This window comes from Molossus molossus, unplaced genomic scaffold (assembly GCF_014108415.1).
Source record: "Molossus molossus isolate mMolMol1 unplaced genomic scaffold, mMolMol1.p scaffold_m16_p_13, whole genome shotgun sequence".
NCBI classification, from domain to species: domain Eukaryota; kingdom Metazoa; phylum Chordata; class Mammalia; order Chiroptera; family Molossidae; genus Molossus; species Molossus molossus.
This window is the reverse complement of record NW_023425348.1, coordinates 50,997,064-51,022,522: the sequence shown is the minus strand read 5'-3', so window position 1 is coordinate 51,022,522 and position 25,459 is coordinate 50,997,064. Positions and strand designations below refer to the sequence as shown.

The following is a 25,459-nucleotide window of genomic DNA, read 5'->3' as shown; positions in this document are numbered from 1 at the left end:
TTAGTAGAAGAAAAAGGAAGAAAAATATAACCACAATAAACAAAAATGGCAATAAGTAAATACATATCAGTAAAACATTAAATGTAAATGGACTTAACGCTCAGATCAAAAGACACAGAGTAGCTGATTGGATAAGAAAGCATGACTCATATATATGTTGTTTACAAGAGACCCATCTCACAACAAAAGACTCACATTGGTTTAAAGTGAAAGGATGGAAAAAAATCTTCCAAGCAAACAGAAAAAAAAAAAAAAAAGCTGGGGTAGCAATACTTATATCTGATAAAATAAATTTCAAAATGAAGGCCTTGCCCTGGTCGGCTTGGCTCAGCGGTTAGAGCATCGGCCAGCAGTCCAGAGAGACCCAGGTTCCGTTCCCGTGAAGGGCACGTACCTCATTTGCAGTTTGTCCTGGGCCCTGACCCAACCAGGGCCATGTGGGAGGCAGCCACTTGATGTGTCCTTTTCACGTCAATGTTTCTTTCTCTCTCTATTTTCATCTCTCTCTCCCTCCCACTCTATCTGAATAAAATGGAAAAATGTCCTTGGGTGAAGATTAAGAAAAAAATAATAATAATAATAATGAAGGCCATAACTAGAGACAAAGAAGGCCACTACATAATATTGAAAGAATTTATCCAACAGGAAGATATAACCTTGGTAAACATATATGCACCCAATATAGAAGCACCAAAATATATTTAAAAATATCTAGAGGACTTCAAAGGAAAAATTGACAGCAATACAATCATAGCAGGAGACTTCAACACCCTGTTGACATCACTTGATAGATCCTCTAGACAAAAAAATTAGCAAGAAAACAGAGACTCTAAATGATGCGTTAAATAAATGAATTTAATAGATACCTACAGAGAATTATACCCCAAAACTGCAGAATTCACATTCTTCTCAAGTGCACATGGGGCATTCTCAAAGATAGATCACATGTTAAGACACAAACAATGTCTCTACAAGTTCAAGAAGATTGAAATCATATCAAGCATCTTCTCAGATCATAATGGCATGAAACCAGAAATCGATTACAACAAAAACACGCAAAGACATTTGAACACATGGAGGCTAAATAGCATGTTATTAAATGGGCAAAAACTTAAAGCGTTTCCCTTAAGAACAGGAACAAGACAGAGATACCCACTTTCACCATTCTTATTTAACATAGTACTGGAAGTCTTAGCCACCGCAATTAGACATGAAGAAAAAATAAAATGGATCCACATTGGAAAGAAGGAAGTGAAACTCATTATTTGCAGATGACATGATATTGTACATAGAAAACCCTGAAGACTCCATCGAAAATCTACAAGATTTAGCCTGGCCGGTGTGGCTCAGTGGTTGAGCGTTGACCCAAGCACCAAGATGTCACAGGTTCGATTTCCGGTCAGGGCACATGCCCAGGTTATGGGCCAAATTCCCAGTGGGGGATATGCAGAAGGCAGCCAGCCAGTGTTCTCTCTCTCATCGATGTTTCTATCTCTCTCTTGCCTCTCCCTCCCTTTCTCTCTAAAATCAATAAAGAAAAAAAAATTTTTTTTAATCTACTAGATTTAATAAATGAATTTGGCAAAATAGCAGGATACAAAATTAACATCAAGAAATCGACAGCATTTAAAAAAATTTTTTTTTCCTTTATTGATTTTATATATGGAGAGAAACATCTATGAGACAGCACATTGATTGGCTGCCTCCCACATGCCCCCACTAGGGATAGGGTCCACAGCCTGGGCATGTGTTCTGACCGGGAATTGAACCAGCCACCTCTTGGTGCATGGGTCGATGCTCAACCACTAAGCCACACCAGCCAGACTTGACAGCATTATTATACACCAATAATAAACTCACAGGAAGAGAAACTAAAAAAACAATCCCATTTACCATTGTAGCAAAAAAAAATTAAGATACCTAGAAATAAACTTAACCAAAGATGTAAAGGATCTATTTGCAGAAAACTGTAAGACATTGAAAAAAAAATAGAGGAAGATATAAAAAAGTGGAAGCATATACTTTGTTCATAGATTGGAAGAATTAACATAATTAAAATGTCCATATTACCCAAAACAATCTATAGATTCAATGCAATCCCTATTAAAATACCAACGACATATTTTACAGAACCCGAATACTTCAAAAGTTTATATGGAACCAAAAAGAACCCCGAATAGCCATAGCAATCTTGAAAAAGAAGGACAAAGTAGAAGGGATCACAATACCGGATATCAGGTTATACTACAAAGCCATTGTAATCAAAACAGCCTGGTACTGGCACAAGAACCGGCACATAGATCAATGGAGCAGAACAGAAAACCCGGAAACTGACCCAAGACATTATGCTCAATTAATATTTGATAAAGGTGGCAAGAGCATACAAAGTAGTAAAGACAGCCTCTTTAATAAACGGTGTTGGGAAAACTGGATAGCTACATGCAAAAAAATGAAACTAGACCACTAACTTACACCATACAGAAGAATAAACTCAAAATAGATAAAAGACTTAAATGGGACTCGTGAATCCCTAAAAATCCTAGAAGAAAATGTAGGCAACAAAATTTCAGACATCATATGCAGCAGAATTTTCATTGATACAATGCCTAAGGCAGGAGAAACAAAGGAAAACATTAATACATGGGACTACATCAAACGAAAAAGCTTCTGCACAGCAAAAGAAACAACCATCAAAATAGAAAGGGAACCCTCTACATGTGTAATTGCCAATGACACATTAGATAAGGAGTTAATATCCAAAATACATAGAGTGCTCATACAACTCAACAAAAGGCAGACAGATAATCCAATTGAAAATGGGCAGAGGCCCTGGCTGGTTGGGCTCAGCGATAAGAGCGTTGGCCTGCGGACCAGAGAGTCTTGGGTTTGGTTCCCGCTAAGGGCATGTACCTCGGTTGCAGTTTGTCCCCAGCCCTGGTTGGGGTTGCGTGGGTGGCAACCACTCCATGTGTCTCTCTCACATCGATGTTTCTCTCTCTCCTTCTCGCTCTATCTGAAGATAAACGCAAAAAAAAAAAAAAAAAAATGTCCTCAGGTGGGGATTAAAAAAATAAATGGGCAGAGGACCTAAAGAGACACCTCTCTAAACAGGATACACAAATGGCCAAGAGACATATGAAAAAGTGCTCAACGTTACTAATCATCAGAGAGATGCAAATTAAAACGACTTTGAGGTATCTTCTCACACCTGCCAGAATGGCTGCCATCAATAAATTATCAAACAACAAGTGCTGGCAAGGGTGTGGAGAAAAGGGGACTCTAGTACACTGCTGGTGGGAATGTAAACTGGTGCAGCCACCAGGGAAAAACAATGTGTTTCTTCGAAAAATTAAAAATTGAACTTCCATTTGACCCAGTGATCTCACTTCTAGGAATATATCCTAAGAAGCCTGAAACACTCCTCAGAAAGAATGTATGTACCCCTATGTTCATGGCAGAACTATTTATAATTGCTAAGATCTGGGAACAGCCCAAGTGTCCATTAATAGATGAGTGGATAAAAAACTGTGGTACATATCACAGTGGAACAATATGCAGCTATAAGAAAGAGAGATCTCTTATCCTTTAACATGACATGGAGGGATCTGGAGAATATTAGGCTAAGTGAAATAAGCCAATCAGAGAAAGACAAATATCACATGATCTCACTTACTTGTGGAATATAATGAACAAAATAAGCTGATGAACACAATAGACACAGAAAGGAATACGGCTGAGACTGACAAACCTCAGAGGAGGGAGGCGGGGGAAATGAATGAAATAAACCAAAGAACTTATATGCATGTATGTGTAACCAATGGACATAGGCAACAAAGTTAGGTGGGTGAGGGGGTGGGATGGGGAGGAGAGTGTCTGGGGGGGGAAAGGAGAAATATCAGTAACAAAAATAAATTAATAAAAATAAAAAAATATATATAGATAAAACAAGGTTGACCAAGGGTTAATAATTTTTTTTAATGAGTATTTAGAGTTTATTACATTATTTCTATAGATTTGACAATTTCCCAATGAAAAATAACAAAACATGTTTTGGTCCCTGACTTCAGCCTTAGACAGTCTTATTTTCACAAGTCTTGGGTGAGGACCCTTAACCTCCTAACAAACTTGTCAGATTTCTGATTAATCTGGTGCAGATGGTCCCAAAATAACACTGTGTAAACCTAATTCAGTAAATATAGTTATACTGTGGTTCACAACACAAGACACTTTCCTAATTCTAAAACACTTGTGTCTTGGGGGCCCAATAAAGATAACACAGGGAAATTCAGTTAAGACCATCCGCAGTGGAGAACTTGAGGATATCACGTGGTGCTTTGAAAGTGGTAATGTGAACAGATAGAGGAAACAGGCAAGACCAGACAGCTCTGAGGATGAGATGTTCTGTGTCTCAGGGAACCAGGGAACCAAACCGATGTGGCAACATAGTATCAGGAGAAACCTTAGGGAGCAATTCCCTCGTCAACCATCTCTTCCATATGACCACAAAGCCTCCATTTGATTACTTTATTTTCTGTATTTTTAAAACTTAATACAGTCAACATGTATTACTTTTCAATTTAAAAAATATAATGATAATAATAATAATATAATAGTTGCATTTAAAAAAATCACAGCATTCTGGAGTTATCCAGTGAAGGGAAATTAGCTCCGTACACACCTCAGCATCCCAGAGGGTGTCTTCTGAATGGTGATCCTGAGGTATCTTAGATAAGAAGCAGGTAATAGGTTTTGAGGCTAAAATTAGATGCTCTGGTGTTTAAAAGATTGAACTTAAATTGTCTGGGAAATGTAGTCTGGCAGAGACTTTGCTCTTTAAATTACACTGTAGGCACCACAGCCCAGCAGTTAGGAACACAGGTTCTAGAATCACACAGGCAAGGTCTGCAGCCAACATCTGTTGTGCAACTAAGATCTCCACATTTTATTTTCTCAGAGTAGCATTGGCATAATAACAGTATGGACCTCTTGGGGTTGTAGCGAGTACTTAGAAAGGTACTGGCGCTCAATAAATGTACGTATTTTTGATTTTTCCATGAGGTGTCTAGTCATTCAGCCACTCCATATCCAGACTTACTTTTATTGCTGCAAAGTGGTCCCCTCGGTTAATAAGTACTGAGGCCTCATGAAGCTTTATGAAGTGAGCTGGCAATGAGTGAATTATCAGGCGCCTCTTCGGTGCTCATTGAGCTGAATTCCAAGGACAGAAGGAACTCCTATTGAGCACCTGATATTTGCTAAAGACGAAACCAGGGGTACAAAGTAAATAAAATTAGACCTTGCCCTGAAAAACAGCCCCGTAAGGCTATTCAAAATTCACAGAGTACTACTGAAACCTGGAGGTAGGTTCGGAGAAGGCTTCCTATAAAAGAGTGAGCCAAGTCCTACTTATTAACACTTCTCCGTTTCTCTTTCTTTTAAAAGGGCTGGAGGACATCTGTGGGTCTCGAACCACCCCCGCAAGCAAGAGTTCAACTAGAAGAAGGAACCGCTGAGTTAAAGCCAAGCCATAACCACTTCTCTTATACAAAGACCAAGCCCCGGTCATTTGGCCAGGTGGTGGAAGGACTGCCCCAGGAAAAGAGGAAGGCTCGGGCTTCTGTGATGATCACCCACAACATAAGACACAACTTGCTCAACTGCACCTGGACGCCCCAGAAAACAGCTCATGTATTCCAAGGGCTCTAGGACCAGCTTTGCCACCATTTATATTTTGTGACCTTGGGTAAGTCTCTACTACTCCATGGCCCTCCTCTTCTATCACAGGGCCTGGACATGGTGCTTACAGTCTGTGGTTCTTATAAAACTGTCAAATCACCATGAGTTCACAGCAATGTCTATATCTAAGGTTAAAGCCTTTATAATATTTTCTGTTAACAACTCCAAGTCCAACTATCCACCTGGAGACTACATTTTAGGACATCCCTGCTTTTTACTCATGTAGCACACAGGAGGCTCTCTTAGTACTGGCTCGTGGTGCCAATTGTAAGGATCAGGGGAGCATTAACTTGGGCCGGCAGAGGCCATGCCATTATTAAGGTACTGAGCCAGGTAAACAGAGCATTCTATTGCCTTAACTCTAAGAAGCCCTTAGACTAGTAAAATGAGGTAGAACACAGAAATTGGCATCTGGCTATGGTTGACATACAGGCATCTTTATTTTTTATTTATTTATTTGTTTGTTTGTTTATTTTTTAGGGCCTTCCAGTAAAAACCGGAAGACCTACTAGACAAATTCAAAAGGAGCTATAAGTACTCACATACAGGCATCTTTAATAGGACCGTGTCTCCGGCGCTCGGGTCCCTTCCCTAGAAGGCTTCCCAGATGGCTCTACCCGTGTGAACTAAGCAACAGGCCTAAACTGAGCGATGAGAACACACGTTCTGTTTGAGGAGTACAGCCTCGTCAGTGCGCCCAGCTCCTCTTCACACCGGCATCACCTCTCTGCCTCGACCAGATAGGCAGGGTCTGCTGAGGCGACACAGTGGCTGGTGCTACAAACAGTAAGAGCTGGGTTTCAGCTCTTGTGTCCATAATCCCCGATTCCCAATCCTCGTGCACCTGCGCTCCTGCTGGCTGCAAAATGGGAAGGCACAGGAATTATCCTCATGTTTGCTGTTGGGTTTTCACTCTCTCTGTACTCATTCTCTACCAAAAATATTTAATTGGAAAAAATCCACTTAAAACATATTTTACCGGCCTGGCCGGTGTGGCTCCATCGTTGAGCGTCAACCCATGCACCAAGAGGTCGCCAGTTTGATTCCCGGTCAGGGCACGTGCCCAGGCTGTGGGCCTGATCCCCAGTGGGGACATGCAGGAGGCGACCTGAACATGCATGGTCTGTCTCATAAGTGTTTCTATCTTTCTCTCCCTCTCTCTCTAACAATCAATTAAAAATTTTTTTTTTTTAATTTTACCACCCGCTTCACCTTCCCTGTAAGTGCTTGTGAAATCTACAATGTCTTCTGTTCCGGGATTCTGGCCTTTGCAAAGTGAATGGAAACATTCAGAAGTGCCAGGATTCTCGTACAATAATAGAAAATTGATGTGCAGGGTTTCAGGCAATGGGGACTTTCCGCCTGAAAAGAACACCATGAAACAAAACTCAAGAACGTGCAGGGCTAGTCACAGGCCACAGAGTTCAGCTACGCTCCTTGGTGCGTGCTGGGAAATTGGAGCTGGAGCGGGAGAGGAGTTGGCAACTGGAGACCTGGTGTCCAGATACATCTAATATGTCCTATGAGATTTTGGACTGCTTACAGCTCTCCTGGGCCATCTCTCACCTCTGAAAATAAGGGGAGAAATTCCTCCTTGCCTGGCTGTTTTCAAAATTGGGTGCACCTGCATATGTATACAAGCTCGCCACAGAACTTCACTGCGAGGCTCGAAGTTCTTTGGAAGCCCGCGATGCTGCATTGACCCAGTAACACAGACCTCCCACAGGACCCCTTTCCAAACTGTCAGTCCAAGTCATTTCCTAGGCCAATCTGGCCTTGCTTTGATCCAATTAGTGTTTACATCTCTCATCTACCCCGTGGACCAAGATCAGAAGGTTGCTGACCACCACCTTAGTGAACGAGCATTTAGAAAACTCTCCTAAAGAAATACGTGATGGCCCTGGCCGGTTTGGCGCAGCGGTTGGAGCGTCAGCCTGCGGTCCTGAGAGACCCGGGTTCGGTTCCCGCTAAGGGCACGTACCTCGGTTGCAGTTTGTCCCCGGCCCCGGTTGGTCGTGCGGGTGGCAGCCACTTGACGTGTCCCTTCACGTCGATGTTTCTCTCTCTTTCTTCCTCTCTCTCCCTCCCGCTCTATCTGAACAAAAAATGGAAAATTGTCCTCGGGTGAGGAAAAAAAAAAAGAAATACGTGATGTGTGGGTGTGGCTGCTTTTCCCATTCCTGGCTCTCGTGAAGAGCGGTTGTTCCCCAAACGCTTCTGGTCACTTTTCCTCTTATCTCTCCCTCCAGAGGGTAAGTGGGTTGCTTGATTAGGAAGCTTGATTAAGGTAGCCCTGCCTCTGCCTTCCACTTGACATCTGTCCACCTGCACGGGACCTGGGGTAGTCCTGGGAGGTCTGTTATTGCTCTGGACCCCAGAAGCAGGCTGACTTTCTCTCTTGGTTCCTCCTCAGGCACAGCTGCACACCAGCACGAGGGCCTTGACCCTTAAACACGGGGCCTGGCGGAGAGCAGTCTTGCGCCTATGCAGGTATGGGCGGAGGACGCCCAGGCTTCTATTAGCACAAGGAAGTTACATGATGGGATTTTGTTTTTTCATCGCACAGCAACTGGGTGAGAGACAGGATATGTGAGGAAACAACCCAGAGTCTGAGTACACTTGTTTTTAAACACATGTGCCATACACCCTAGATGTCCCGGTAATTCTTGCAAGAAGCACGTGAAGTCCTGGTGCACCCCAGTGAGCTGTTGGGGGCAATGGGCCAATGAACGCTGAGGTTCTATGCATTTCAGATATTAGAATTCTATGATTCTAAAACAATATTTTCTCTTTCAAATTAGAAAATTTTAAAATCCTGTACTTGGCCCTGGCCGGTTTGGTTCAGCGGTTAGAGCATCAGCCTGCGGTCCAGAGAAACCTGGGTTTGGTTAATGGCACGTACCTCAGTTGCAGTTTGTCCCCAGCCCTGGTTGGGTTGTGCGGGTGGCAACCACTCTGTGTGTCCCTTTCATGTCGATGTTTCTCTCTCTCTCTCTCCCTCCCATTCTATCTGAACAAAAAATAGAAAAAATGTCCTCAGGTGAGAATAAAAAACAAACAAAAATAATAAAATCCTATACAGTACTTGAAAAACTCAGCATGTGTATGGGATACCCTTTATAAGAGAGCCAAAGACCTTCCCACATCTCACCAACCTTGCAACTATGTCCTAACGTTTGGACACTAGATGCATACTAAGTCTCCTAGTAAGGAACTGTGTGGTGTGCATTTCCGTTTGAGACTGTATATCCTGCCTCCTTCCTTACTCACTCCTCTGGGCCTCGGAGGCTGACCACCCGGACTACATAAAGGGGCTCTCCTGCCTTTGATGTCCATTCAGTTCAGCCAATAGGAGGCCTTAGTGAGATATTAGAGGGTATGAAAAAAATGAAGTTACGGTATTTATTCCTCCAGCTTTCCTCCCTCTAGGTCACCATGCTACATATGCCCCTCTGTGGATAACCGCAGCTCCTTTCCCGGTTCTCTCAGGCCTAGGGGTGGCCATGGCTCCCGACTGTTACTTAGCCTTGGAGTACCGGACTGTCCTTTCCTGGTTGCCCTGAATCCTGACTATGCCTTTATAAAAATGTCCTGTATTAAGCTCTCCTCAAATTACCTCGTTTGACTAAGCTGCCTGTTTCCACCGAGACCCAGATGGATTTGCTGTAGAGTGAGCAGTTTAGTATTCTGGGCCCTACCTCTAGTCACCTGCATGACCTCAGGGAACCAAAATGCAGATCTGGGCCTCAGCTTCCTCATCTATAAAGTGAAATGGGATGAGAGGAAAGGGCCCTTCCAGACCACAGATTCTTGAACTGAAAGAGAATTGATATCCAAAATATCTTCTACAACTTGGTACGATGTCTGGGACACAGGAGGCACTCAGTGTTTGCTGGATGATAAAATTCTAAGCTAGGTATCATTTCCCCTCTTATATCCACTAAAACAATGTGCTTCAGGGAAAGGAACTGCCAAAGAAACCAGTTTTTAAGTTTACAAAGAGAGAGCCCGAGGAACCTTTTCCTCATGATTAGAAACAGAAACAATACTTCATGCGTCTCTGGCCAGAGGCAGTGCAGTGCAGGGACCAGGCTGTGGAGATAGTCGACATTTACCGACTTAACTTCACATCACACAGCTGAGCTGCCTTGATGAGGATGTCACGTAATTGGGGGAAGAGTGACCTATTCAGAGCACACCATACAAAGTAAGTTTTTAGAAGACACCTTACAGCCAGGTGATGTCTCCACACAGTCCTGTTTTATGGCCAAGGCTAACCCTAGAAGCATCTCTCCTGAGAAAGTTCCAAGCCTCAAGGTTGCTTAAAGTCAGAAGAGGGTCAACTCCGGCTCAAACTCTTCCCTACTTTTTTTCTCTTCTGTCTGGTACAAACCCTGGTCCATAACTAAAATCACAGATGCTTGCCCTGGCTGGTATTGCTTAGTGGTTAGAGCATCAGCCCACTCACTGAAGGGTTGCAGGTTTGATTCCTGATCAAGGGCAAATACCTGGGTTGCAGGTTCGATTCCTGGCCCCGGTTGGGGCACACATGGGAGGCAACTGATTAATGTGTTTCTCTCACATCGATGCTTTTCTCTCTCTCCCTCCCTCCCTCCCTTCCACTGTCTATAAGAATCAATAGAAAGAGATCCTCGGGTGAGGATTAACAAAATATATATATATATATATACACATACATAAAAGCAGATTATCTTCTAACATATAACCTCTTACTAGCTTGGACTTCTATACCTGAAACCTTAATGTAACCCCAAATCACAGAGCTTCCTGTGCTAAAAGCCCATCAGGTTTAGATCATTAGCGACTGATTAAAAGCATGGGTTCTTGTATTGTTGTATTTATCTGTCAGTTTTCTACAAATCATGTTTGTAAGTCAATTTCCTTTCAGTAAATACTTAATGCTGCTGAAATGAGGATGGTGTCTTTTAATTCCCTAATTTTCTTCATGCATAGAAATTGGCACTTATTCATCATCAGCATAATACTGGTATATGACCAAGGAATGCAGCAATTGTTCCATAAAGCATTCATTATAAAGAAAAACACTTTAGATTTTAATACAAATTACTCAGCTCTAACTGGGAGATATAAGGAATACTAATTCTTCTTAAAAGTGCTCTCCTTAGCCCAGCCAGTGTGGCTCAGTGGTTAGCATCGACCCATGCACCAAGAGGTCACCAGTTCGATTCCCAGACAGGGCACATGCCCAGGTTGTGAGCCAAATCCCCAGTGGGGGACATGCGGGAGGTGGCCAACCTGTGTTCTCTCTCATTGATGGTTCTGTCTCTCTCTCCCTCTCCCTTCCTCTCTCACTAAAATGAATAAAGAAAAAAAATGTTGCCTCCTTATGCCTGCCCCCTCCTGAGTCACAGAAATTCTTCATGACGGGCAGTGGACAGAGCTACAAGTGTGAGCAGGCACTGATGTCTCTCCCCAAGGCATTTCTGCAATCCTCACTTCTCTTTAAACTGAGTAGATGGGTTTTTTTTTCACTTTTTAAAAAATTATGGCAAAAAATCAACATAACATAAAATTTCCCATTTTAACCATTTTTAAGTGTACTGTTCAGTGACATTAAGTTCATTAGCATTGCATGCAACCTTCCTCACTATCCATCTCCAGGAAGTCTCACCCTCCCGCACTGAAAGGCAATACCCACTAAACAACTCCCTACCTTCCTCCCTGCCCCGCCACCCCATCCCTGGAAACCACCACTTTACTTTTTGCCTTTATGATAAACCAAGTAGTTGGCTTCATTTTAATGAAAGTTGGTCACTAAATAGGCTCTTCGCCTCCCAAAAGTGCACAGGAGGAACTGAAGATGATTCCAGCCAAAGAGCACGGCAGGCCGCGACATGAATGCCGAGTAAAGAGGAGCGTCTGGCATTCCCTATGGGGTGCTTTGGAGACTGAGGCAAAAAAAGGGGGGGCTACAATAGGTGTGTTACTAAAATTCTGCAGACCTCCTGGCCCTGGATGGAAATGCACTCTCCTGAAGATGCACAGAGCTTCTCTCGCTTTTCTGGGCACTCATCAGCACCCTGTATCCATAGGGGAGCAGGCAGCATGGCTATGAGACACTCTCTAGACAAGCTGGGCTTCAGTCCAGAGTGTTTCCCTAAAGACCAAGAATGTGAGCACTGGAGACAGGAGTCATGAAGACTTCAAACAGCAAAAGTACTAAGGCAGGGTTCTCACACTTAAAGAGGTAGAAGAAACAGAGGCTGGATCACTGTGGTAGACCAGGCAGGGACCTACCAACAGAGCAGAGATGAGCAGGCAGCCACGGCAAGGAGGCCGGGAGCAGCATCGGAGGAGACGAAGAGCAAGAAAAGCAAGTGTGGATTACAGGGATGTCAAAAGCAGTAGGTAGGCTCAGCTGAAAGATGGCAAAGCTAAGGAAAGTAGCTCGTTTTATGTAGGACAGTTTTATCCACTGTATCGCCCATGAGGGACTCGCAGGAAAACACAAGAAGTGAATGACAGGGGACCTTCCTATCCCATGGCAGGTAGAGGCTAATGATCCAGCAGGAAGTGCAGAGGCTATAGCAGCCTCACCTAGTCCATGAGCGGGTACCACCCAGGGCGATATTTAGGTTATACAATAATAAAAGAAACAGGAATAAAAGGTTTCTATTGGAAACTATCATAAAAACTGCTGGTACAAGAGAATTACGAAGCAAGGGGAAGACTGATGAGTCAGATTTTTAACAAATACATTTAACTCCAGTATCAGTAATAGGCATTACATAGTCCCTCTCAAACTGTTATGCCAAAGTACTTCTAATGGAATCCCCACCCTGGGATTCCTCCTAGGGTTTCCTAGGACCCTGATAGTCACATATTTCTCCCCACTGTTTTGACTCTGGGAGTCTATGTCAGCAGACCCTTGGATAATCCTGCAAAATTAAGTCTAGGGAACATCTCTGCCATGTGCCATAATGCCTTGATGCTTCTTTCTGCTGTGACCACGTGGACTGCTATATGTCACCTGGGAAACGTGGTACACCAAAGCTTAAAAAATTCCCCTTCCATAGATAACATGAAATATACAAGGACAAAGGGATGAAAGCATTCCATGTTTGATTGTCTTTATAACTTGAATACCGCCTTGGAAATTTCTGGATGGTTCGCTGGTTTATAATTTGTTAGAAGGGAGCCCCTATCTCACTGTCCCAAAATGAGAAAGACAACATTACAATTAGATGTCATTACTATTTATCAAGTTAGGTTTCAAATAGGGATGTAGATTATCCCAAGGGGAAGAAGCAAGGACCAGGTTAGGAGTAAGGAGCTTAATCTCCTTCTAAGATAGAGAATAACTGAATTTCTGCTCAGATCTTTGAAGAATTAAGGATAGAGACCACAACCACCAGTGAACTGAGAAGTCAATGTGGGTAATTATATCCCATTACTACTTAGTGTTGTCTTGAAAGAAGTAAGTGGACTTTGCTAAAAATCCCTTCTGACCAGTGTTGGTCACTGAGTTCTGAACCTTACCCTCATAAATTATAAAGAGAACCACTAATTTAACATGGGCATTGAAAGAAGAGAGAAGCCCACCTGATCTTCAGCCTCAAAACTCCCCTAAAATAGGGTCTAGGGACAGCTTGTGCTATAGACTGCTTGTGTGTCCTGCCCTCCAAATTCATGTTATATCCTACCACCCAATGTGATCGTATTAGGAAGTAGGGCCTTTGGAAGGTGATTGCGCCATGAGGGTAGAGCCCTCACAAATGAGGTTAATTCCTGTTAGAGGCCCAAGAGAATTCCCTCATCCTTTCCACCAAGTGAGGACACAGAGAGAAGGCACCTTCTCTGAGGAAGAGGGCCATCACAATTTACCAAACCTGCTGGTACCTGAATCGTGAAATTCACAGCCTCCAGAACTGTGAGAAGGAAATTCCCATTGTTTATAAGCCATCGAGTCCATGTAGTTTGCTACAGCATCCCAAACTGACTGAGACAGCTCGGCCCCCTGGGAGGGTGGAATTGAAAGCCAGTGGCCTGAGCAAAGGCATGGTGAGTTAGCGTGTCTGTTTCTCAATGCTCACACTGCATAGTCAGATGAGGGGAAGGATATGGAATGATGGTGAAAGGGTCACGTAAAGAGAAAAAAGTATGAGAAATGACAGAAGGGAACAAAAAATTCACTAAGTATTCTCAGGTGAACTTTTGCCTTCTGAGATACTAAGAATATATAGGAAAGAGACTAAAAGCAGTAGAGAAGCTAGGACACTGAGGATCAACCTAGAAGCCTGCCCCCTCCCCCAAGAAATTCTCATAGAAATCTTATGACAGACATAAGGTTTTTAATTGAATATCCTAGGAAGTGCTGAGCAAGATGAATAAAAAAGGGCATATACCTAAACACAGTGCAGTGAAATTTCAAAACCCAAGGCTAGAGAGAACACCATAAAAGATCTAGAAGCAAGCTGCCTGTGGACTTCTTTTAAGCAATTCCATAATGAAAGAAGACCATGGAACAATACCTTTACAATTCTAAGAGAAGATTATTTTCATTATAGAATGTATGCTCAAACCATCCACAAAAATGAGGGCAAAAGAAAAGCATTTTTAGAAAAAAGACTCAATATTTTTATCCTATGTTCATTTCTTGTTTTAAAATGTTTTTTATTAATTTATTTTATTTTATTTTTGAGAGAGAGGAAAGGAAAGGGAGAGATATAGGGAAACATAGATGTGAGAGAGAAACATTTATTGGCTGCCTCCTGCACACACCGGGATTGGGGATCGATCTGGACATGTGCCTTGATCTGGTATCAAATCGGTGACCTTTCGGTGCACAGGATGACATTCAACCAACTGAGCCACACTGGACAGGGCCCTGTGTCTTTTTCTGAAAGTTTTACTTGAAGATATACTCCAGCTAAATGAAAAAGAAAATGAATTCAAGAAAGAGAAAATTAATTTATTTATTAGGAAAACAAACCTTTTTTTTTTTTTTTTTTTTTGCATTTATCTTCAAATAGAGAGGGAGGAAGAGAGAGAGAAAAATTGATGTGAGAGAGACACATCGAGTGGCTGCCACCCACTCGTCCCCAGCCAGGGCCGGGGACAAACTGCAACCAAGGTACATGCCCTTAGCGGGAGCCGAACCTGGGCCTCTCTGGTCCACAGGCCAATGCTCTAACCGCTGAGCCAAACTGGCCAGGGCCTAACCTCCAAGTGCAAGTGATATGGGGTCCCCAGACATCACTCTGTGTATGAATATCTCTCGATGTGATCAGGAGGAGCTCCGGGGAAGAATTCTGTCAAGAAGAAAGTGGGTACCCACTACCGAATGAATCAGCAAGAGACAGGGTATACTTAATAATACAGTGAAGAAATAGACTTCTTTTTGTTTACAAAATATCCTAAGTATTTTATGATAGAAAATATAAAGTAGTCTAAGAAACACAAAATTCCATAAAAGAAAGTAACGGTCAAGTATAAAGCCATTTAAAATATGATAAGATTTTAATGACTGATGGCATATAACTGAAGACTTTGGATGCAAGGAACTGAATCCTGCTAGTGGCCCAAGATTAACAACATAAAACAGTGTTTCCTTGTCCCGGGGTCCAATCCTACTTCCTGTCTCAGTAGTTACTAAAATTACAGTGTCGTAATACCAATGATAATAGCTCCACCTTTCAGTGCCTAACAAGTGCCAATGCCATGATAAAGCATTATCTTTATGCTAATTCATTGATCATTATGAAAACCCTATGATTATCACAGTTTAACAGATGAGGACACCTAAGGACTTGCTGGTCTATTCTTAATCACTGCACTTTAACATTCAAAGCTGCTAACTTTTGCCCTGGCCTGTTTGGCTCAGCAGTTGGAGCATCGGCCTGCGGACCAGAGAGTCCCGGTTTCGGTTCCGCTAGGGGCATGTAAAAAAAATAAGAATAAAAGCTGCTAACTTTCTTAGCTAATGTGGTTGACACTAGTTAATTGAAACAGTTAAAGGGGGAAAAAATCACCTCCCCCTTAAATCTTAAATACTTTAACATGAATACTTTATTTTGACTTAAAGTATTGATTCACCAATCCTTTGACACAGGATCAAGTTTTTTTCTTTGAATATGGGTCCTTTGGTTATAGTTTTGTGTTGTCTTTCTTACATCAGAAATACCTATGATGCAGGGTGCGTTCAACTCGAGTGTGTCTAAAGAAGAAAACAAGTTTCAGACATCTGTGAAGCGGTCGAAGAGAAGAATCCTCCCAGATCCTTACCACGTTTCAGCCTCTCAGAGCTGCACTTTGTAACTCAGCACCATTTGAAACCTAACTTACCTCTACTGAGTCTTAGCATTCAATCCAGTTTTCATAGAAACAATCCCCTTTCAGTATTCATATTTCCTCAGTACATGTAATATTTAATTACATTACGCAATTGAATAAGAAATACACTCTGAGTAAATAAGTTTTGAAACAAAAATAACTGCTTCTTAGTAAGCATTCAGCTTAATTGATGGGAGGAGAAATAAACAGAAATAGTAGTGAATAGCCTGCCATCATGAGAACTAGCCTGTTGTGGTGCTTACTGAAATGCTTTCTGGAAGAAAATGTGAGCCCCGATCATCCCAGCCAGTGAGAGAACTGGGAGTTGGCTAGAAACGTTTCAAATGTGCCACAAAACACAGTGTGTTGGTGTGTAATGTTTAGAATTAACATATAGGCAAAACATGAATAACTTTATAATTATAATACAGAATGTAAAAATCCTACCATCACAGGATAAAAATAGCTTAATGGTCCACCAATAGCCTCACTTTATAAAGTGGAGGATCCAGAGATAATGTCTAAAGTCAATATAATAGGAAATAGAATCTTAAAAAAAATTTTTTTTAGGGTCTGAAACTGTAACCAATGGACCCACAGGTAACAATTAAAGCTTTTCTTTCTCTTCTTTTCCAGTATTGTGTTGCTTTTTTAACACTGTATATATTACTTGGATAATTATAATTCAAATTTATAAATAAAAGGTGAAGAAGTATAATATAAAAATTTTAAAAACATGTTTTCAATTAGGAAGCTGAAATATTCCCAATTCTGACTACAGAGGACCTTGAAGGGCCCACAAGGGGCTCTGTCCAATGGAAACAGATGCCAAAGAGCACAGGAAAGCACCTGGGAAGGTTTCTGCTCCCAGAAACTTCCTACAGTGCTGCCTATAGGCTACTCTGGGCTGAAAGACCCAGATGGCGGCCCCAAATGCCCCTGGGTCTGCGCCTGCGCATCGTGTCCTGGGAGGTGTGCAGGGGGTGAACTGTCATTAGGCACTGCTTGTCATCAGGCACGTGAAGCCCAGGGTGCCCAGCCTGCCATCTGTCTACCTGCCTGCTTCTGTGAACTCACACCTACACACCTACCTGGCCAGAAGCCCTAGGCCATGGTTCCATTTTATGCCCTGAACAAGATCCACGGAATCAGTGGAGTATACACCGAGCGTACACTTCTATGTACATGGACTTGGCTTGAAGACCAAAACAAAGACAGCATCAATGCTGTGAAACAGATTCAGGGTCTCCCTCCAGCCAAAAGAATGGTTTCACTTTGGTTTTTGAAATAAGAAAAAATGTTGCTTTTTCCCCCCCATTTTATAAATGTCCTATTTTACTAAGAGAGATGCTCCTTACCCAATTAAGAATCAATAGACATCCTAAGAATTTTAACTCCAAGAAGTGTTTGAGAGCCTGAAGACTATCTCTTATGACAAATAGTAGCCAAGTTGCTGGGTTACAAAGCCAATATCCACAGCAGGAAAACATAATTAGCAACTTAAAGCAATTTTGTGTTTATATTCATTTGGCAAGCAAAGTTCTGTTTAAGTAGGTATCTGTGCCATAATTATAAGGTCAGTACAGAAAATATTGATAGAGCCCAGGTCTCTACAGTGGGAAATTCAAACACACATCAGGAAATGCTCTTGGGGAGAAGAATGAAATTATCTAACACATTGCTTGTAACATAACAGTCAGAAAACAGAAAAAAGATTATGATTGTACATTGGAGGCAGAATCCTAACTCCCTGACTATCCAAAACTCTGTCCGCAGCAACACCCAGACACTGTCAGTTTCAATATGAATTTACCTAAAGGTGTGGATCAAATCCTAATATCTTTGCATATGGCAGACAGCTTCAATCTTCCAGCTCCAAAATCATACAAACTGCAAATTAATTCTGTATCTGGTTTTAAGCAAAGGAGTCCAAAAATCTACTCTAGTGGCCACAGCCAGGCTTTTATCAGATTTTAATTATAATCTGACTGCCCTTTCATAGTACAGGTGTAGAAGAAAACAGAAAAGTAAGAAACAATACAATTGCATTCAGAAGGGTTTCTTGACTGGAGAGTGTTCAAAGTACAAAGACAGTTTTGCTGAAATCAGTAGGATGTAACACAAGAGAGGTAGCTTTACATGTCAGAATATCTGCTGATACAAAACCCAGAGCTGGCAAAAGGCATGAGTCATAAATAGTTTCCCAGACGTGATGGGAAACCTGTTCTAGTGGATCTGACCTCATCTGCTCAGGAATCCCTCTTCACTCTGATACCCAGGGGCAGGACACATTTGTCAGGCATGTTACTGCTATGTTCTCACTTAGAAGAGCGGCATTTTATGCAAATATGGAAATGTACCTGAATATCATATCGGTGCTCCTGCATAAAAGCAGGGTCATAACCCAATCACCTATCTGCAAGTTCAGAAAACTCACCCGTATTCAGTAGTGAGCTGCAGACAGCTCACAGCAGCTCATAGGAGGTAACTGAAATTTCCAGGAATTTTGAGAGCTAGTTACTAAACACAGCCATTATTTCAAAATTAAATTATATAAACTTACAATTATATAAAGTATATTAAAAACAAAGGTAATAGAATTCAAAAATCATCATTTCCTACTCATTTTACTATGACCTGTGTTCTCAAGTCTACTGAATGTATCGTGTCTATATGGTGGAAATACTGTAGTTGTGCTACTACTGCACATCTCTTCCCAACTCTGCATTCAGTGATATCACGTGGGTAGGTTGAAGTGGGCCATGGTGGGAGAATTTACACCACGAAAAATTCCCACACCACAAATCAGGGCTTGACTTACTAGTCTGCTGATGGACTAATCTTAAGAAAGTGATGCAGACCTCATGGGTGTGGCTCCGCTGTTTGGGCATCGCTGTCCCATGCACTGAGAGGTAGCTGGTCTGGTTCCAGAATAGGGCCCATGCCCGGGTTTCGGGCTGGATCCCCAGTAGGGGGCATGCAGGAGGCAATCGACAGATGTTTCTCTCTCATTGATGTTTCTATGTCTCTCTCCCTCTCCCTTCCTCTCTCTCTAAAATCAATAAAAACATTAAAAAGTGATGAAGGAAATATCAATAACGCCGATTCAAGGTGTGTCATGTCTGCAGTGATTACACTGTGAATAGCACAAAAGACTGAAGATAAATTCTTCCAGTAAAAAAACTATTATCTGATTCAACAAAGAAGCTGCTCACATTATTATTGACAAATGACTGAAGAGAAGTTACGACATGGGTCCTTGCTGGTTCAGTTTCATCTCACTTGTTAACATAAGTGAAACTATCAATCACCATGCACGTTGGACCTATACTCATTTGTCTATTGCCACCGAAGGTTGCTATGGATACAGAAGCTTGACAAAAATCAAGGAATACATTCCGTGGGAATCAATTGTAATGCAATCAATAGAGTGTATTTTATTATGAACTGTGTACTGCACATCCTTTACATCAGTAAGCTTTATAATAAACTTCTATATGTATATTTATGCACGCATTTTTAATCCTGCAGAGCTTGTTGCTACTCAGGCAGCAGCACACTGCTGCCCACACTGACTTTCTCCAGCAAGTATAAAGACCTAAGTTTCTATGCCCCACTGCTCTACACTGCTCTGTATCTTTACCTGATACAGAACTCCCACCTTATTGCTCAAAAGATATGCCTCATCAGCCCTCCTTTTCCAACAGAAGTGGCTGGCACCAGATGGCCACCGCATTGGGCTTAACCCCGGGCAATTAGATACTGAGGAAGATCAGATATGTCTGGGTCACAATCATATAAAAAGTGTATCTTCTTAAAAAACAATGAAAGGATTCCTACCCTTCTATAAGTGGGTAATTTTCTTCACAGTAGATGATTTCGTCTTTAAAGCAATAGCTCTGAAATGTATATGTGCTTGACAATTGCCTGGGAGCTATTAAAAGTACAGATTCCTGGGCTATGCGTCCAGAGATCCTGATTCTGGGTGGGGTCCAAGAATCTATATTGTAAATAAACACCCCCAAGTAGCTCTGAAGGCAGGTGGCTCATGGTTCACAGTTTGAGAAATGCAGTATTATGAGACAGTGTGAACATTAATATAGTAGGTTATCTCAACCCCTTTCTTAAGCAGATTCTAACTGGCTCCATCCAGCTGGCCATAAGGAGGTATCTTTCTGCCTGTCTGGCTTTTCTCTTCAGCTGATATGAGCCTCATCCCACCCACCCAACTCATTTTCTTTGTTCCCAGTGAAAAAAAGCACTTGTGTTTTTATCATAATCAGCCTCATGAAAAATCTCGCTGAAATCATGAGTGACTCTACCAATAGAAAAAGCATGAGAAGTTTACTGTGACTTGATTTTAATAAGCCAACTCAGGGGTATCTTTTCTTTTCTAGGTGCTCACAAACCATCTGCTAAATTGGCTTAGGACTTTGCCAGCAATAGTCACCAACCTTATGAGCCTTGAATTTCTAGATTCCATGTATCCTCCACTGTGCGGTCTGGGCCATCTGCCCAACTCTGTCTGCTGGCATTGCTCCTGCCTCTATTGGACGTCTCTTGACATCTGTTATTACTACCCACCCCCCCTTCGGCCTAAGCAGGGAGATATCTTCCTTCTTGGTTTGAATATAAATTAAAATAATACATCTCTAATTATTCATGGGTGTTTCCAAAACACCACTTCATTGTTGTCATTAGCATTCCTAGATATATCTTCAAGACATATGACCCCTTTAAGTTCCTAAATATATATGTGCCTGGTTCCTTCATTTGTGTGCCCATAACTCTTTTTTTTTAAAATATTTTTTTTCTTTATTGATTTGAGGGAGAGAGGAAGTGAGAGGGAGAGAGAGATAGAAACACTGATGAGAAAGAACATCGATTGGCTGCCTCCTGCATTCCCCACACTGAGGATAGGGCTCACAACCTGGGCATGTGCTCTGACCAGGAATCGAACTGGTGGCCTCTTGGTGCATGGGTCGACACTCAGCCACTGAGCCACACCAGCCGGGCAATAACCCTTTAAATTTGTGCTCATCAGCTAGCTTCTGAGGTGGTGAGGTCTTCCCCCTCCCTCACTTTTAAGAGTTAGAATGTGAGAATCTAAAGGATCCTTTGTGTTTTTCATTCTTCTTGAATTATTTGGAATCTGACTACATGAAATTATTGCCTAGCTTTATTCACTTAAAATTCTCCCTATATAACAGAACACAAGTCTAGCTATCTTTAGTCAAATACAATATCAAGTGAAATAAGATAAACAGCCAGCCTCTATCAACCAGAATCTGGTTGCTGCCCTCGCTGCAGTAGGAGTGGGGTACAGCTGCGGTGCTGCCCCTTAGGTCCAACTGTAGCCAAGACAATGTCGCAGGACCCCAGAGCTCAGAAAACAGTTTTAGAACCACTGTGCGGATTCAAACACCTCAGTCTGAGATGGGCTTTTCTCTGCCACGTAAGCAATGTGCGGCATGCCTAGCGCCCTGCTTTTGATAAGTTTACAGCATCCCTGGCACGGTGCCTTTCTCGGGGAATCTTTACATGCCACCGAGACAGAGCTGTTAATTGAAAATACTCTGGGCATGAATTCCAACAAGTTGATGGTAAAATTCTGCAACAGAAACATTTGTTTTCACATTGAAAACTCAAATCCCGTATGTACTCTAGGGGAAGGAGTAGCAGCTTTCCACTAAGCATACTCTAAATCCTTGAGAAATTATCCACCAAGCCATACTGGCCACATGCCTGACACAAGACATATTATAATAACAATGCAATTACTACTGCAAACAAACAAACAAAAAATGTCCTTTAGTTCTTGTTGGAGAAAACCTTCAGATTCCTAAGACACGGAAACCAATGGGTGTAATCTGCCAATGGTCCTTTTTTGTTTACTGTTTTTCTTTTCAGTTACTGTTAGGCTGATTTTTGGTTTTTTATTTATTTATTTATTTATTTATATTTTAATCCTCAACCGAGGACATTTTTCCATTTTTTGTTCAGATAGAGCGGGAGGGAGAGAGAGGAAGAGAGAGAGAGAGAGAAACATCGATGTGAAGGGACTCATCGAGTGGCTGCCACCTGCACGACCAACCAGGGCCGGGGACAAACTGCAACTGAGGTACGTGCCCTTAGCGGGAACCGAACCCGGGTCTCTCAGGACCGCAGCCGGACGCTCCAACCGCTGAGCCAAACCGGCCAGGGCTGATTTTTGGTTTTAATATGACAACAAGGAAGGCAAGAAATGGGCATTTTCTGACAAGTAAAAGGGGGGAAGTTCTGTAACAGAGCACACAGGGAGCTCCTGTTTTGCAGATACACTAATATCTTTCAGGTTTGAGAAATGCAGTTCTGGTCCATATCTTGACAATGACCAGAATTCAGCCAGAAACATCCTTCTAGACAAGTTAATTCATTCATTCTTCCACCTACTCAAACATTTATTAAGTACTTATGCTTCAGTCACTGGATTAGAGGAAGGGAATAGAATGATGAATAAAGCACAGTCCTTTCCATCAAATGAATGGGTTCTTTCATTAGAGTTCCCCATCTAATGTAGAAGGCAGACACATGGACAGATGGACCAATAATGTTTTAAATGGGGGAAAAGAGCACAGAGGATCCAAGTGAAAGAGACTCAAAGGCAAGTGCATGACACAGAGACACAGACAACAGTGTGGTGATGGCCAGAGAGAAGAGGGGGGCAGGGGCTAGGTGGAGGTGGGCAAATGGGGCAAAATGGGGACATCTATAATAGTGTCAACAATCAAAATAAAATGCTGTGTTGTTGTTGTTGTTGTTGTTTTTAAAGAATGGTTAGGAAGTATCCACAGGAAGAGAAGGTGTGAGGAGAGTCATTCTAGGCTGAGGGGACAGTTTCAGTATGGAGACCAATTGCCCAGTTCTCACAATTATTAGTGTAAGGCAAGGGAAGGCACCTTGTGTGACAAGATTAGTCTCTCAATCAGCACCTTCTCAGAAAGGCCCCATATGAACCTATCTCTTACCTGGCTTTACTTTTCTTCAGAGCTCATATATCTGAATTTATATGATAGAAGATATTTTTACTTCTTTAGTGTTTGCCTCACCCCATTAGAACAGAAGCTATAATTATCTGTCTAGTTCACTACTGTGTTTGTTGCACTAGACCAATTTCTGGAATATAGTAGGTGCCCAAATATTTAGTGAATGAATACATCATCTCCCCAACCCCAGACTGATTACTGTATTTCTTTTATCTTGATGGGTGGCATCACCTCATCTCCAGTCACTCAGAAACTTGAATGTCATTCCAGAAACTTCTGTCGTCATTCTCACATCCCTACCTTCCTTCCCCCCAATAATCACCAATTCCAGCCAGTTTTATCTCATATTTTTTCTCAGATCTGTCTCCAGCTCCATTCCTATGATCACCACCTTATTTCAGGCCCTCATCTCTCTCTTGAATTAGTGGAGTTCCTAATGTGCGTCCTGTCCCGTTCTTAACCACCCAAACCGAGCCTCCACGGAAGCCAGGTGGTCTTGCCATAAAACAGATCTGACTCTGCTGCTTTCCTTTGTAAAGCTCTTAGCAGTTCCAGTCAACTGCAGGATCAAGTCCAAGCTTGATGAAGAGTGTGGTGAGCCTGTGGGACCTGTGGGAAGAATATTTCAGGCAGAAGAACATCAAGCGTAAAGGCCAAAATGATGACTCCAGTTTTGGAGATGGTGAATTTGACTTTTGTCTATCCAGAGGGAGAGATCCAGGAGGCTGTTACACATACAGGTCTAAAGCTCAGCCCAGACTGGGCAGAAATAAGGATTTGGAACGAGCATGTTGGAGGCTGCTGAATCTTGGGAATGGAGGGGAGGACTTGGGGGAAAGCACCGATCAATGTTTCTCTCTCACATCAATGTCTGTCTGTCTGCCTGTCTCTCTCTCTCTCTCTCTCTCTCTCTTCCCCCTCCCTTCTTCTCTCTCTAAAATAAATAAAAACATATTTTTTTAAAAAAAAATGGTACTTCTGCTTCTTGGAAGGAAGCCAACTTCCAAGTTCCTGTAAACAATTCCTATGATACTAGAGGCTGAATACTCTATTTTATTCTAATTGCCTTTACAGGAAATGCACAGGATTCTCTCCTCCACTTCAACTATGTTCTTCTTGCACTTTAATCCCCCTTGGATACATTTAATTGAGCCATCATTACCCAGCCATGACACCAAAATATAACAGGCAGAAGGACCAGTATCATGAAAAAAAAGATAAAAACAACAAAGAAACAAACCACACACACACACACACACACACACACACAACCCAGCTGGGAATTACAAATGCAATCACTATCATAATTTCAAAATAAAATTTGAAATTGCCTTTCATTTCAGACACTTATTACTATACACCTCAAACACACATTTCTAAAATCCAACTCAGTTCCTCTCACTCCCTCATTCTGCTCCTTCTTCGATATTCTGTATGATCTAGCTGCCTAAATCAGAACCCTTAGACTTCCCTTCTACTGCACTGTAGGATTCTATCATACAATAGATCACTATTACCTTTAGGATAGAAGTCAAATCCTTAACATGGCCCACAAGAACCCTGCATACCTTTCTGACTTTCTCTCTCATCACCTATACATCCCCCACTCTAACTCCCTAATTCAATTCCACTTACCTGAAACTCATTCAGGCTCCCTAAGGTCACACACCACTTCAAGTATTCAAGCCTTTGCACATGTTTTCTTTCTGAAAACTTTTAATCTGAATGATTTGCTTAAACTTTCACTTCTATAACATGTCAGCACTTATTTACTTCTTCTCTGGGGAAGCCCGTCCTATGAGCTTCCATAACATACCACTTTACCTTACAGCACTAAATTATAATTGCCTTTTACTTATCTACATCCTCCACTAGAGGGTAATCTTGAGAACAGGGACCATTCTTTTCGCATCACAACTCCAGCACCAAGGACAGCACCCAGCACATGGCAGTTTACTTTTAACCACGGGGAATGAATAGCTAGATTACATTGTATTCTCACTTACGAAAAGCAGCAGAAAAGAGCTAATAAAATTTGGAGGATAAAATGAAACAAAAGAGGATAAGATGAAATAAGAGAATAGAAAACAATAATGTAGTAGGGCATCAAAGGGTGAGTGAAAAACGATATATTAATGGAAGAAGTAAAAGAAAGCAAACATGAAGCACGAGGTAAGAGTCACTTGCACAGATTTTTGTGAAACTCAGAAAAGTATTTCCCTGAGGGGAGTAATAAGAAAACTAACATTTATTGAGCTCTAAGTGCCAGGCCTTGTCCCAAATCCATAATCTCATTTACACCTTACAGTTCCCCTATAAACATTATTATTCTTATTTTGCAGATAAAACTATTGAGACACCAAGAAGAAAGAAAACTATCCCCA

The 25,459-nt window shown here is 41.9% G+C and overlaps 1 protein-coding gene and 1 non-coding gene across 3 annotated transcripts in view; both read right to left on the bottom strand.

Moving 5' to 3' along the window:
- SYT9 (synaptotagmin 9) overlaps positions 1–25,459 on the bottom strand; it is a 189,784-nt gene that overhangs the window by 140,134 nt on the left and 24,191 nt on the right. The window lies entirely within an intron of this gene.
- LOC118629132 lies at positions 6,214–6,276 on the bottom strand. Its single transcript, XR_004959378.1, has one exon. It is a non-coding gene; the product is annotated as a U7 small nuclear RNA (small nuclear RNA).